Source organism: Manis javanica, chromosome 9 (genome assembly GCF_040802235.1).
Source record: "Manis javanica isolate MJ-LG chromosome 9, MJ_LKY, whole genome shotgun sequence".
NCBI classification, from domain to species: domain Eukaryota; kingdom Metazoa; phylum Chordata; class Mammalia; order Pholidota; family Manidae; genus Manis; species Manis javanica.
This window is the reverse complement of record NC_133164.1, coordinates 73,526,997-73,542,488: the sequence shown is the minus strand read 5'-3', so window position 1 is coordinate 73,542,488 and position 15,492 is coordinate 73,526,997.

Sequence of the window (15,492 nt, the reverse complement as noted above, 5' to 3'; positions counted from 1 at the left end):
TAGCATGTGTAATGTGAGGGGGTCACAGGGAGGGCTGTGCAACACAGAGAAGACAAATAGTGATTTTACAGCATCTCACCATGCTGATGGACAGTGACTAATGGGGTATGTGGGGGGAACTTGGTGAATGGGGGAGTCTAGTAAACATAATGCTCCTCATATAATTGTAGATTAATGATACCAAAAAAAAAGTACAAGGCCCCGTAAGTCTGGGTGCCCCTTGGTCTTGGCCTGCATGGACGGGCATCTGTGGTCCCAAGCCTGTCGGTACGCAGCCCCTGAGCCCATGCCTGGAAGGTCCTGACAGTGGGTCCCCACAGACATCCTGGGTGCAGCCGCGCTGTGGGCTTTGCCTTGCTTTGCTTATGTTTGGCTGTTTCTCTACCACCTTTTGAGCAGATATCTTTACTGCACTTAACTGCACTGGATGGTTATATATATATATTTTTTGAGAGGGCATCTCTCATATTTATTGATCAAATGGTTGTTAACAACAATAAAATTCAGTATAGGGCGGTCAACGCTCAATGTAGAATCATTAATCCATCTCAAGCCTAATTCTCGTCAGTCTCCAATCTTCTGAAGCATAACGAACAAGTTCTTACATGGTGAACAAATTCTTACATAGTGAATAAATTCTTACATGGTGAACAGTACAAGGGCATTCATCACAGAAACTTTCGGTTTTGATCATGCAATATGACCTATAAACAATCAGGTCAAATATGAATATTCATTTGATTTTTATACTTGATTTATATGTTGATCCCACATTTCTCCTATTATTATTATTTTTATTTTTAATAAAATGCTGAAGTGGTAGGTAGATGCAAGATAAAGGTAGAAAACATAGTTTAGTGCTGTAAGAAGGCAAATGTAGATGATAAGATGATCAGGTGTGTGCCTATGGACTAAGTATTAATCCAGGCTAGACAAGGGCAGCAAGACATCCACGGATGCAGAAGATTTCTCTCAAAGCAGGGGGGGTGAGGTTCTGAGCCTCACCTCTGTTGATCCCCAAATTCTCACCTGATGGCCCCCCTGCGACTGCGCCTGTCTTAGGTTGTTCCTCCCTTGAGGAATCTTACCCGTCTCTGGCTAACCAGTCATCTTCCGGGGCCATACAGGGAAATGTAAAGTTGGTAAGTGAGAGAGAAGCCATATTGTTTGCAAAGGTTAGCTTTTTACTTCTTTGCAGATTTATGCCCTGTGGCTTCTATGCCCAGCACTTGTCTCGAGGTATCTTTACCACCTGGAGGAATTATGATACTCGGTAAATTCGATATGAGGCACGAATTCTATTTAAGGGTTGTAATTAGGAAGGAAGAAGAAAAGCTATAGATGTAGCATATGAAGGAAACATGGGAGGATTGATTATTTCTTTGACATATCTTCTTGTATAGTACCTTAAGTATGTATAGCTTTTAAACTACTAACTAATTTGCACACACATATTAACATAATAGGAATACGGTGACATAAACAAAGCAAATCTATAATTACCATCCATCTCCAGTGAAGCCAAGAAAACCATTTAGGCACCCTAGGCATTTGTGAAAATTTATCTATGATATGATGGATATTGTCCAACTGTACTTGAACCATCAGACAAATTAAAGCAGCCCATTTCTGGGATCTGTTCACATACCATATGTTCTTTTAACCATAGATAGTCTATAGTCATGAGATTTTGGAGTGCTACAACTTGCACCCCTCCCAACTCCTGGTTGAGTTCCAACAGTACAGATCCGGTCAAATTCGTTGTCTCACTGTATGCACATGCCAGCCTAGACATCTCCCTCCTCATTCTTATGGCAAGTCCAGGAGATGGTGGGCTGGATGCAGCCACAACCGCAGCATCGTCCGGATCCCTGTGGAGGCTTTTTGATGATCATCCCCCGGCACAAGTCCTCCAGAGAGTGCTGATGCCGGAAGCTCCTCCTCATATCGTATCTTAGTTCATTTTCTGGGTATCCAAGCTAGGCCTTGATCTTCTGCGTAGAAACAAACAGACCCTTTGCCCACACTTTGACATGACCTCTATACCACTGTGCAGAACTCATTGGAGGTCAGCACACAGTAACTACTTTTTTTTTTTTAAATTAAGAGAAAGGAATATTATCAGAAAAGAGTACCTCCATAGCTGATCATCTGACACCCTTTAAGTGATCAACATTAAGGATATTTAAAGCATGCGTTGATCTTTGATTTACCAATAGTTTTATCCTGTTAAGGAGTAATCCCCCTTTTCTTTCTTTCTTTCTTTTTTTTTTTTAATTTTTAATCTACACTTACATGAAGAATACTATGTTTACTATGCTCTCCCCTATATCAGGTCCCCCCTAACAACCACATTACGGTTACTGTCCATCAGCTTAGCAAAATGTTGTAGAGTCACTACTTGTCCTCTCTGTGTTGTGCAGCCCACCCTCCCCTTTCTCCCTCCCCCCATGCATGCTAATCTTAATACCCCCCTTCTTCTTCCCCCCCCTTATCCCTCCCTGCCCACCCATCCTCCCCAGTTCCTTTCCCTTTGGTACCTGTTAGTTCATTTTTGGGTTCTGTAATTCTGCTGCTGTTTTGTTCCTTCAGTTTTTCCTTTCTTCCTATACTCCTCAGATGAGTGAAATCATTTGGTATTTCTCTTTCTCCGCTTGGCTTATTTCACTGAGCATAATACTCTCCAGCTCCATCCATGTTGCTGCAAATGGTTGGATTTTTCCACTTCTTATGGCTGAGTAGTATTCCATTGTGTATATGTACCACATCTTCTTTATCCATTCATCTACCGATGGACATTTAGGTTGCTTCCAATTCTTGGCTATTGTAAATAGTGCTGCGATAAACATAGGAGTGCATCTCTCTTTCTCAAACTTGATTTCTGCGTTCTTAGGGTAAATTCCTAGGAGTGGAATTCCTGGGTCAAATGGTAGGTCTGTTTTGAGCATTTTGATGAACCTCCATACTGCTTTCCACAATGGTTGAACTAATTTACATTCCCACCAGCAGTGTAGGAGGGTTCCCCTTTCTCCACAGCCTCGCCAACATTTGTTGTTGTTTGTCTTTTGGATGGCAGCTATCCTTACTGGTGTGAGGTGATACCTCATTGTAGTTTTAATTTGCATTTCTCTGATAATTAGCGATGTGGAGCATCTTTTCATGTGTCTCTTGGCCATCTGTATTTCTTTTTTGGAGAACTGTCTGTTCAGTTCCTCTGCCCATTTTTTAGTTGGGTTATTTGTTTTATGTTTGTTGAGGCATGTGAGCTCTTTATATATTCTGGACGTCAAGCCTTTATCGGATCTGTCATTTTCAAATATATTCTCCCATACTGTAGGGTTCCTTTTTGTTCTATTGATGGTGTCTTTCGCTGTACAGAAGCTTTTCAGCTTAATGTAGTCCCACTTCCTCATTTTTGCTGTTGTTTTCCTTGCCCGGGGAGATATGTTCAAGAAGAGATCACTCATGTTTATGTCTAAGAGGTTTTTGCCTATGTTTTTTTCCAAGAGTTTAATGGTTTCGTGACTTACATTCAGGTCTTTGATCCATTTTGAGTTTACCTTTGTATATGGGGTTAGACAATGGTCCAGTTTCATTCTCCTACATGTAGCTGTCCAGTTTTGCCAGCACCATCTGTTGAAGAGACTGTCATTTTGCCATTGTATGTCCATGGCTCCTTTATCAAATATTAATTGACCATATATGTTTGGGTTAATTTCTGGGGTCTCTAATCTGTTCCACTGGTCTGTGGCTCTGTTCTTGTGCCAGTACCAAATTGTCTTGATTACTATGGCTTTGTAGTAGAGCTTGAAGTTGGGGAGTGAGATCCCCCCTACTTTATTCTTCTTTTTCAGGATTGCTTTGGCTATTCGGGGTCTTTGGTGTTTCCATATGAATTTTTCAATTATTTGTTCCAATTCATTGGAGAATGTTGCTGGTAATTTGAGAGGGATTGCATCAAATCTGTATATTGCTTTGGGCAGGATGGCCATTTTGACGATATTAATTCCTCCTAGCCATGAGCATGGGATGAGTTTCCATTTATTAGTGTCCCCTTTAATTTCTCTTAAGAGTGACTTGTAGTTTTCAGAGTATAAGTCTTTCACTTCTTTGGTTAGGTTTATTCCTAGGTATTTTATTCTTTTGATGCAATGGTGAATGGAATTGTTTTCCTGACTTCTCTTTCTATTGATTCGTTGTTAGTGTTTAGGAAAGCTACAGATTTCTGTGTGTTAATTTTGTATCCTGCAACTTTGCTGTATTCCGATATCAGTTCTAGTAGTTTTGGAGTGGAGTCTTTAGGGTTTTTTATGTACAGTATCATATCATCTGCAAATAGTGACAGTTTAACTTCTTCTTTACCAATCTGGATTCCTTGTATTTCTTTGTTTTGTCTGATTGCCGTGGCTAGGACCTCCCATACTATGTTAAATAGCAGTGGGGAGAGTGGGCATCCCTGTCTGGTTCCCGATCTCAGAGAAAATGCTTTCAGCTTCTCGCTGTTCAGTATAATGCTGGCTGTGGGTTTATCACATATGGCCTTTATTATGTTGAGGTACTTGCCCTCTATTCCCATTTTGCTGAGAGTTTTTATCATGAATGGATGTTGAATTTTGTCAAATGCTTTTTCAGCATCTATGGAGATGATCATGTGGTTTTTGTCTTTCTTTTTGTTGATGTGGTGGATGATGTTGATGGATTTTCGAATGTTGTACCATCCTTGCATCCCTGGGATGAACCCCACTTGGTCATGGTGTATGATCCTTTTGATATACTGTTGAATTCTGTTTGCTAATATTTTATTGAGTATTTTTGCATCTATATTCATCAGGGATATTGGTCTGTAATTTTCTTTTTTGGTGGGGTCTTTGCCTGGTTTTGGTATTAGGGTGATGTTGGCCTCATAGAATGAGTTTGGGAGTATTCCCTCTTCTTCTATTTTGTGGAACACTTTAAGGAGAATGGGTATTATGTCTTCTCTGTGTGTCTGATAAAATTCCGAGGTAAATCCGTCCGGCCCCGAGGTTTTGTTCTTGGGTAGTTTTTTGATTACTGTTTCAATTTCTTTGCTTGTAATTGGTTTGTTTAACTTTTGTGTTTCTTCCTTGGTCAGTCTTGGGAGGTTGTATTTTTCTAGGAAGTTGTCCATTTCTTCTAGGTTTTCCAGCTTGTTGGCATATAGGTTTTCATAGTAGTCTTTAATAATTCTTTGTATTTCTGTGGAGTCTGTCGTGATTTTTCCATTCTCATTTCTGATTATGTTGATTTGTGTTGACTCTCTTTTTCTCTTAATAAGTTTGGCTAGAGGCTTATCTATTTTGTTTATTTTCTAAAAGAACCAGCTCTTGGTTTCGTTGATTTTTGCTATTGTTTTATTCTTCTCAATTTTGTTTATTTCTTCTCTGATCTTTATTATGTCCCTCCTTCTGCTGACTTTAGGCCTCCTTTGTTCTTCTTTTTCCAGTTTTAATAATTGTGATGTTAGACTATTCATTTGGGATTGTTCTTCCTTCTTCAAGTGTGCCTGGATTGCTATATACTTTCCTCTTAAGACTGCTTTCGCTGAATCCCACAGAAGTTGGGGCTTAGTGTTGTTATCATTTGTTTCTATATATTCCTTGATCTCTATTTTGATTTGTTCATTGATCCATTGATTATTTAGTAGCATGTTGTTAAGCCTCCATGTGTTTGTGAGCCTTTTTGTTTTCTTTGTAGAATTTATTTCTACTTTCATACCTTTGTGGTCTGAAAAATTGGTTGGTAGAATTTCAATATTTTGGAATTTACTGAGGCTCTTTTTGTGAGCTAGTATGTGGTCTATTCTGGAGAATGTTCCATGTGCACTTGAGAAGAATGTATATCCTGTTGCTTTTGGATGTAGAGTTCTATAGATGTCTATTAGGTCCATCTGTTCTAGTGTGTTGTTCAGTGCCTGTGTGTCTTTACTTATTTTCTGCCCGGTGGATCTATCCTTTGGGGTGAGTGGTGTGTTGAAGTCTCCTCAAATGAATGATTGCAGTCTATTTCCCTCTTTAGTTCTGTTAGTATTTGCTTCACATATGCTGGTGCTCCTGTATTGGGTGCATATATATTTAGAATGGTTATATCCTCTTGTTGGACTGAGCCCTTTATCATTATGTAGTGGCCTTCTTTATCTCTTGTTACTTTCTTTGTTTTGAAGTCTATTTTGTCTGATATTAGTACTGCAACCCCTGCTTTCTTCTCACTGTTGTTTGCCTGAAATATGTTTTTCCATCCCTTGACTTTTAGTCTATGCTTATCTTTGGGTTTAAGGTGAGTTTCTTGTAAGCAGCATATAGATGGGTCTTGCTTTTTTATCCATTCTATTACTCTGTGTCTTTTGATTGGTGCATTAAGTCCATTTACATTTAGGGTGACTATTGAGAGATATGTACTTATTGCCATTGCAGGCTTTAGATTCGTGGTTACCAAAGGTTCAAGGTTAGCTTCTTTAGTATCTTACTGCTAACTTAGCTCGCTTATTGAGCTGTTATATACACTGTCTGGAGATTCTTTTCTTCTCTCCCTTCTTATTCCTCCTCCTCCATTCTTCATATGTTGTGTGTTTTGTTCTATGCTCTTTTTAGGGGTGCTCCCATCTAGAGCAGTCCCTGTAGGATGCCCTGTAGAGCTGGTTTGTGGGAAGCAAATTCCCTCAGCTTTTGCTTGTCTGGGAATTGTTTAATCCCGCCATCATATTTAAATGATAGTTGTGCTGGATACAGTATCCTTGGTTCAAGGCCCTTCTGTTTCATTGCATTAAGTATATCATGCCATTCTCTTCTGGCCTGTAGGGTTTCTGTCGAGAAGTCTGATGTTAGCCTGATGGGTTTTCCTTTATAGGTGACCTTTTTCTCTCTAGCTGCCTTTAAAACTCTTTCCTTGTCCTTGATCCTTGCCATTTTAATTACTATGTGTCTTGGTGTTGTCCTCCTTGGATCCTTTCTGTTGGGGGTTCTGTGTAATTCCATGGTCTGTTCGATTATTTCCTCCCCCCGTTTGGGGAAGTTTTCAGCAGTTATATCTTCAAAGACACTTTCTATCCCTTTTCCTCTTTCTTCTTCTTCTGGTACCCCTATAATACGAATATTATTCCTTTTGTATTGGTCACATATTTCTCTTAGTGTTGTTTCATTCCTGGAGATCCTTTTATCTCTCTCTATGTCAGCTTCTATACTTTCCTGTTCTCTGGCTTCTATTCCTTCAATGGCCTCTTGCATCTTATCCATTCTGCTTATAAATCCTTCCAGGGATTGTTTCACTTCTGTGATCTCTTTCCTGTCATCTGTGATCTCCCTCCGGACTTCATCCCACTGCTCTTGCATTTTTCTCTGCATCTCATCCCACTGCTCTTGCATTTTTCTCTGCATCTCATCCCATTGCTCTTGCATTTTTCTCTGCATCTCTGTCAGCATGTTCATGATTTTTATTTTGAATTCTTTTTCAGGAGGACTAGTTAGGTCTGTCTCCTTCTCAGGTGTTGTCTCTGTGATCTTTGTCTGCCTGTAGTTTTGCCTTTTCATGGTGATAGAGATAGTTTGCAGAGCTGGTACAAGTGACCGCTGAAGAGCTTCCCTTCTTGTTGGTTTGTAGCCTTTTCCTGGGAGAATAGCCACCTCTAGTGGCTTGTGCTGGGCAGCTGTGCACAGACAGGGCTTCTGCTTCCTGCCCAGTTGCTTTGGGGTTTATCTCCGCTGTTGCTGTGGGCTTGGCCTGGCTGGGGCTGTTCCTCCAAAAGGGTGGAGCCCCATTGGAGGGGGAGCGGCCGGGAGGCTATTTATCTCCATAAGGGCTTCTGTGCTCCCTGCTGCCCAGGGGGTTAGAGTGCCCAGAGATCCCCAGATTCCCTGCCTCTGGTCTAAGTGACCTGTCCTGCCCCTTTAAGATTTCCAAAAAGCACTCTCCAAACCAAAACAACAACAGCAACAATGAGAGAGGGAACAGAAAGAAAAAAAAAAAAGGAAAAAACACGCGATTTTTTTTTTTTTTTTTTTTTTTTGTCCTCAGGTGCCTTTCCCAGGCACCCGCTCACTGGTCCTGCTGCCCTGTCTCCCTAGCACCAGGGTCCCTGTCCTTTCAAGGCTTCCAAAAAGAACCCACCCACCAGTCCCGCAGGGAAGGAACGCTCGATATTCTTTGTCCTCAGGCGCTGGTCCCAGGCACCCACTCACCAGTCCCGCCGCCCTGCCTCCCTAGCACCAGGGTCCCTGTCCCTTTAAGGCTTCCAAAAAGCACTCGCCAAAAAGAGAGAAAAAAAGGGGAAAAACGCGCGATTTCCTCCGTCCTCAGGTGCCGGTCTCAGGCACCCACCCACTGGTCCCACAGGGAAAAACACGGGATATTCTTTGTCCTCAGGTGCCGGTCCCAGTCACCCGCTCACCAGTCCCGCCGCCCTGCCTCCCTAGCACAGGGGTCCCTGTCCCTTTTAGGCTTCCAAAAAGCACTCGCAGAAAAGAGAAAAAAAAAAGGGGAAAAACGCGCGATTTCTTCTGTCCTCAAGTGCCGGTCTCAGGCACCTGCCCACTGGTCCCGCAGGGAAAAACGTGGGATATTCTTTGTCCTCAGGTGCCGGTCCCAGGCACCCGCTCACCAGTCCCGCCACCCTGCCTCCCTAGCACCGGGGTCCCTGTCCCTTTAAGGCTTCCAAAAAGCGCTCGCCAAAAAGAGAAAAAAAAAGGGGAAAAACGCGCAATTTCCTCCGTCCTCAGGCGCCGGTCTCAGGCACCTGCCCGCCGGTCTCGCAGGGAGAAATGCGGTATATTCTTTGTCCTCAGGCGCTGGTCCCAGGCACCTGCTCACCGGTCCCGCCACCCTGCCTCCCTAGCAATGGGGTCCCGTCCCTTTAAGGCTTCCAAAAAGCACTCGCCAAAAAAAAAAAAACCGCTGGGAGCCACGGGGAGGGGCGCTCGGGGCCCGCCGGGCCGGGGCTTGTATCTTACCCCCTTCGCAAGGCGCTGGGTTCTTGCAGGTGTGGATGTGGTCTGGATGTTGTCCTGTGTCCTGTGGTCTCTATTTTAGGAAGATTTTTCTTTGTTATATTTTCATAGCTCTATGTGTTTTTGGGAGGAGATTTCCACTGCTCTACTCACGCTGCCATCCTCTGGATGGTTATATTTTTAACAAGAAATAACCTAAAGATCAGAACATGTTTTAGTTAAATTCAGCTTTTTTTCTCTTAGATGTTCACTCCCCATTCCTTTTCATTTTGGTTTTGCTTGGGGGTCTTGTCTTGGGAAGTGGGGACCTGGAGGGTGGGCAGGTGTGTGGGACCACGTGCTGACAAAACTACTTCCTGAAGGGGTCCTGTCGTTTCTACACCTGCTTTCCATTCCTCTCTCTTACTGTGCAGGTGCTGCTGCAGACCTGAAGTCTGCCAATGAAAGCCACCTGCCCCCAGCACCCCCACCTATCTCTGCTGGGATTGTGCTTTAGAAATGTTTGCAACTCTTTGTAAAGATGAGACGTCTTTTGTACTTTTCAGCAACTGCATGACACAAAACAGTACATACAAACAAGAGTTACACATGCACATGCAAACTCCATGTGGCATTTTGGGACATAACTAGAACAAGAGCAGTGGTGGGTTAATGACTAGGGTTCGCACTTAGGTGACCATCTAATGTCCTGGCACTTCTGTTTGGCAATAACACTCCTGTGAAGCCAGATCCTCACCCACCTTCCCAGCACTCTGCTGCTGCCCCACACTCCAGTAAGCCGAGTGGGTCCTGCCAAGGCCACAAAGTACTGGGTCTGAGAGACTCTAGAAGCTAATTTATAATCAGTTTCCAAACCACTTAAAGCCCAGGCTGCCTAGCAGGACCCCTGCCCATCCTCCCGTCCCTTCCCACCTGCTTAGGGCCTCCGGCATCCAGATAGGTGTGCCAGTCAGCCTACCTGCTTGTCTCACATGCCTTCCTGGTGGCCATGTGCATGCTGGGCTAGACAGGACATAGACCTGCATGTCACAGCTGGCCCCCAGTGTGCGGAGCATTGACAAGTTCTAAGCAGTCCCAGAGAAGCCTCATGAGATCCATCTTATCTCCCGACAGCTGCTTCCATGCCCTGAATGTGTAAAGAAGAGGCAGAAAAACAGAGTGAGTGCAGATAGCCAGACCCAGAAAGCCGCAGCTCTACCCTACTCCTACCCAGGAGAGCAAGAGAGATGGGCGTGGGCCCTGGCACTGACTTGCTCTGGGGTGCTTGTGTCCCAGCCTCACTTGCACTCCCTCAAGTTTGCGTGGTGCCTCTGAAGTACTTGGCCAGTTTCTGGCTCCCGGGAAAGTCTCCTGGACCCTTGTTTTGAATTCTGAGTTTCATAATCACTAGCAGGATTCCCAGGACGGATTCCATATGCAACACATAAGCCAGAATGGATAAGCTGACAGTAACGTAGAAAAATCCAGCACAGCCACCGAAGTGCAAGGCCTGTGGCTGAAACCACTGGAGAGGAGGGGAGTCATTAAGATTCAAGGCCCCTCTGATTCCCTCCCCTGAGTACCCAGTTGCATCTAACCATTACAAATTTCACTTCTCTGCTGCTACACCATCTGGGGCATGTGAACACGTACATCATGGGGTAATGACACTTCCCCACACTCGCTAGCCTGAGAGTCCCCAGTGAAGCATGGAAAGCACAGACCAGGCCTCACCAGCCCACACACTCCCCTCCGGGCCCGGCCTGGGGCTCAGGGCACATAAATAGGGCAGCCCCATGTCCTGGCCAATGCATGATGCCCCAGTCTGGTCATAAACTGCTCCCTTTGCTGTCAAATGAGCCCCAGTTTGGACAATAAATCCTGTGACCACCACACTTAAAATCTGAAGGACATAGCTGGGCACCCAGTGGAGTCAGATACCAGGTCCAAAACATCATGGACTTGCAGGAGCAAGTGAATATTTGGGAGAATGAGGTGAGATGAAGTATATATTTTTTGCCTGTTTTTTTTTTGGTTTGGATTTCTGATCCTTTGAAAGCTTCCAAGAATCTCGGATCAGCACCAGGACTATGCCCCTGGGCAGGGCTGTCCTCCCACAGTGGGGTCCCCTGAACCTGGGGGTGGGGAGCCCTGGGATACCTCCTGCACCCCTGCCCCACAGCAGGTGCCCCCTCCCCACATGAGCAACGACATACCCTCTCCGCTACATCAAGCTCACTTTCTTCAACTCCTACAGCTTGTCTTCCAATTTTCTGGACTTTGGTCTTGCCAACAGCACAAAGGCACCTCCTGGGCTGTGGCATCTCTTTCCATAGCTGACCTGCCACCTGACCCAAAGGTTGGCTGGCCGTGTTGGTGTGGCTGACAGATACGTCTGTTCTCCAGTCCTGAGTCACGCCACAGCACTTTTCATCTTGCCTGGGACAAGGGTGTGCCTCTGTGCAGGCCCGAGGTTCCAGATCAGAAGAGGGTGGTGATGCTTAGCTCTGCTGCCAAGCGTGGATGTCTTACGGGTTTTGTTCTCCTGCCCAGGCCAGGCCAGGTGCTAGGATTTACTGTCAGCAAATCCTGGAGCAACAATCTGTCCCAAGTGTCAACAGGTGACACTAACTCAGCCTTAAAGGAAAAAGCACAGTTGCCTTTGTTTTACAACAAAATGAAGCTGTATTTTTAGTGTTTCCATATGCCTGGACAGTGTGAGCCACAGGACACAGGAGCACCTGAAAGCTACGGGAGCGCACAGCCATGGTCACTGAAGCACTTGGGGTCAGCCCTTCCTGGGCCAGTGGGATGGGGGAAAGCTATAAAAGAGGGCCTCTCAGAGTGCAGGCAGACAGGTGGGAGCAGTGAGGGCAGTGGGGGTGGCTCCTGGGGGACAGGGCCCCGTCCTGTGCAACTGCAGCCCACATGGTAAGAACACACTGTTCTTGGAGTTTGCTTCTGTGTGAAAGCCCAATGTGGAGGCTCCTGAGATACAAAAGGGCAGGCCCTTCTGCTCCAGCTCTGCCCTAACTCTCAGAAGAGCAGGCAGCTCGCCAGAGGCACATCAGTGTAGATGTGATCAGCTGGCCCCAGTGAGTCTGGGGTGCAGTAAGCCCAGGCCTGGAGGTTGTGGGGGACGGCAGGGCAGGGCATGGTAGGGAGCAGCAAACTGAGCATTGGCACATGCCATACCCACTGCCCTTCTCATACTCTGTGCCACCCATGGGCACAGGTCTCCAGCTGCACCACACTGCTTGGTGACATGATAACAACCAAATTCCAACCCCATGAGGGGCAGGAGGTTCCCCAGTAGTGGCCAAGAAGGGACTTGGCTAGATCCATGCGCCCTCCACCTTCCCAGCAGCTCCCACCTGTGAAGGACAGACAGGTGCCCAGGCTGCTGCTTTAGAGGTCAGTGCTTGACACACCAAGGCAGTTGTGGGTGTTCTGGTCCCCTAATATCAGAGGCCTCGCCCTCCAGCTTCCCACATGCTGATCATGAACAGGTGAGGGTCTCCCTCGGATCTGCTGGGCCATGGGCACCCCAGCACTTGTGCAGCCCTGCCTGAACACTAGCGATTCCAAACAGAGCAGGCACGTCATGCAGCCGGCCCTTTGTGGGCAATGCCTACATCCTACTCCTCACTAGGTGTTGGCTTCTGATATCAGGAACAAGTTCCAGGAGAGTGGGTGGGAGGCAGGGAAGGAAGGGAGTCAGCTCTGGGGAGAGAGCCCCATGGCACACCTCCTCCAAGCTGTTGTGCACAGGGCCTGGGGCCTCCTGCCCTTTCCCCTGCCAACAGAGCCCTGCTGTTTAGGAGCCACTGCCACCATTGGAGCAAGGAGGCTGGCACCCGGCCCTCCCATGCAGTAGCTGGGGCACTGACCTGGTGCCTCCTGTACACTGAGCTGACAAACGGATGACCTCTCAGCAGGACCCCACTTGTTTGCACCACTCACCATTTCCAAAGAGCTACCCCTGAGGCAGCCTGACCAGATGCCCCTGTGGCCACTGCTGTGTGCCATGTGAAAGCCTGCCCTTGCTCCAGATGCGAGACCACTCGCCCAACGCAGATGCCTTTTTGTGAATTCTAACATAAATTGGTCTCAATCTACATTTTCTTTTCTCCATCATTTTCCTAGTGCATGTAAACAATTTGTTAATATGGTGTGATCATTCTGTGCACTGACAAAAAGGGAATGTTGACTATATTCTGATTTTTCTTACTAATGAAGTGGCTAAAAACATTACCTCGGCCTTTTTTTCCTTTTAGCTGGAAAAATAGCTTAGTTACTTAGAAAATGAAAACAAAATAATTTTCTTTAATGAAGGTACATGTTTAAATCATATCATTACTATGTATTTCACCATCTGAAAGCAAAGGACACTGTTGAGATTAAAGAAAAATTTTTGCTCCTTTTAATAATAAAAGTTATTTCAAACATTGGTCAGTTTGCACCACCTCATTATAAACCAGTGTCTTTAAGTTCCTCCTAGTGCCCAAATTTCAAGATGAATAAATGAGAATTCCTTAGTACAGAATTGAGCTTATGTTCCCCAACAGCATCCGTCTGTCTTATCTGGAGGGTCTTCGGGCTTTCTGAGCAGGAGAGATTCAGTAACATGAATCTGGAATGTGCCCCCCACCTCCTGTGCCTATAGTCCATTTCCTGTGTCCACTGTCTCAGGGGCCAGTTTCCCACTGTGAATGGGGTGCCCCAGGCCACCCCACCCCACTGGATGTGGTGCTTTCTCCTCTGCCAGCTGGTGGAGGGCACAGTTGGCCTGGAGATGAGCTCTGCCAGAGCCCCCCAGCATCCATTCTTCAAAGCTAATTTTCTTAAACTTCCACACCCACATTTCTCATGGGGTGGCTACTCAGCACTTTGCTTTCCATGTAGTTTCCCCTGCCTCAGAATCCTCCTAACACCCAGGGTCTTCTCAGGCCACAGGGGCAAGAACCCTTCCCAGGCTGTCCTGTGCTCACCAGTGCTTGGTTGTGGTCCAGAGACCAACCCAGCCCCTCTCCTGCACAGCACAGCAAACCAGCCTGACCCTGGCTATGCCTGGTGCTCCTCACACCCAGATGGCTCCTACCCAGCATGAGGGTGGGAGTAGAGGGTCAAGGGGCTGTCAGGACTGAGGCAAGGAGAATGCTAGCCTTGCACCAGGCTCGGAGGAGCCTGGGTCACCCTGGTGCCAGCACCTGTGTGGCCGCTAGCCACACAGCTCGGTGCCTCAGCTTCCTGCTGGTCACCACACTGAGACCCCGAGTGACCAGGCCAGGCCTAGACTCATGGCACCATCTAAGCTCTCTTGCATAGCAAATGAAGACTCTGGTCTATGCTTGGGTGCTAGCTGGGTATAAGGAGACTGGTGTCTGGTGGCTAACAGCCTATACAGCTTGCTTCCCAGAGGAAACAGTAGTTACTAGAAAGTTCTTTCAGCACTTGGAGAACTAAGCAGTAGATGGTAGGCTGATTTCATGCTCCCCTGAGCTGACTGGACTTGTCTTTGTGCTAGGGAACTATGGCCCCTCCCCCGCCACTTCCCTGCAGTTGACATGTGTCATCTCCTCCTAACACTTTCAGTTGAGAACTTTGCTCCCTCACGTTCACCAGAGCTCATTCCTAACCTCGTGTGGTGTAGTCCCTTGGGCTCCCTTCGACCACCCCCACAGCAGGCCCGCCGAGCATCTGGTCCCTCGGTGTATTTCTGTCACATAGCAACTGGTTCCTGCTAGAACCAATTTGGCAGAGACATCAACCGCAATAAACACCACTGTACACCTTACAAATACAAATTAATCCATGTTGGACAATTACAATTTTGGAGCTGAATTGATGGTTCCCCTTTCATCCACTCCAACCCCAGAAACCTGCCCCCTCAGAACAGCTTTTCATGTTGTTTCTGCAGCCTGGCCAAGCCTGCCAGCTGCTCGCGGGAAGTAGACAGAACAGACAGCTACTCATACTCTAACCCCATGAAACCCTGGGGAGCTCTGACCTGGTGCTGCAGGGGTGATGTGGCCAGCTGGTGGCACCAGAAAAAGGGGAAGAAGCCATTAAGTGGGAGGGTGGGTAAGGGGGGCTGGCTTACCAAGAGCTCAGTAAATCATAGTGTGGGTGAGACAGGCCCTTCCCCAACCCTGAGCACAGCAGGCTCCCAGCTGTACTGTCTCCAGCAAGGCAGGGAACAGAGGCCTCAGATCTTCTCAGGGGCCACTCACGGCTGTGTGGCCATCAGGCATCAAGAACATACAGTTCAGCCAGCCAGCCAGGCAGAGGGAGGGCACTGCCTGCACCCAGGGTGCCCCTCCTGGCCGCACGCTGCAGGCACACACCTCTCTGGTGTCTTGGGGGCACAGCCACTAAACAGCAGCAACGCTCCTCTTCTGGAAGCTTGTTTAAACCTCATGGTTCTGATCAGCCTCTGCAGTTCAAACTGGATTCAGCAATAACCTTGCAGACATGACAGAAAAACAGACTTGTTTGCAACACACATTTCTTCTTCAGGGGTTTGTTATTTTTCTTTCAACTTGATGGATTCAAG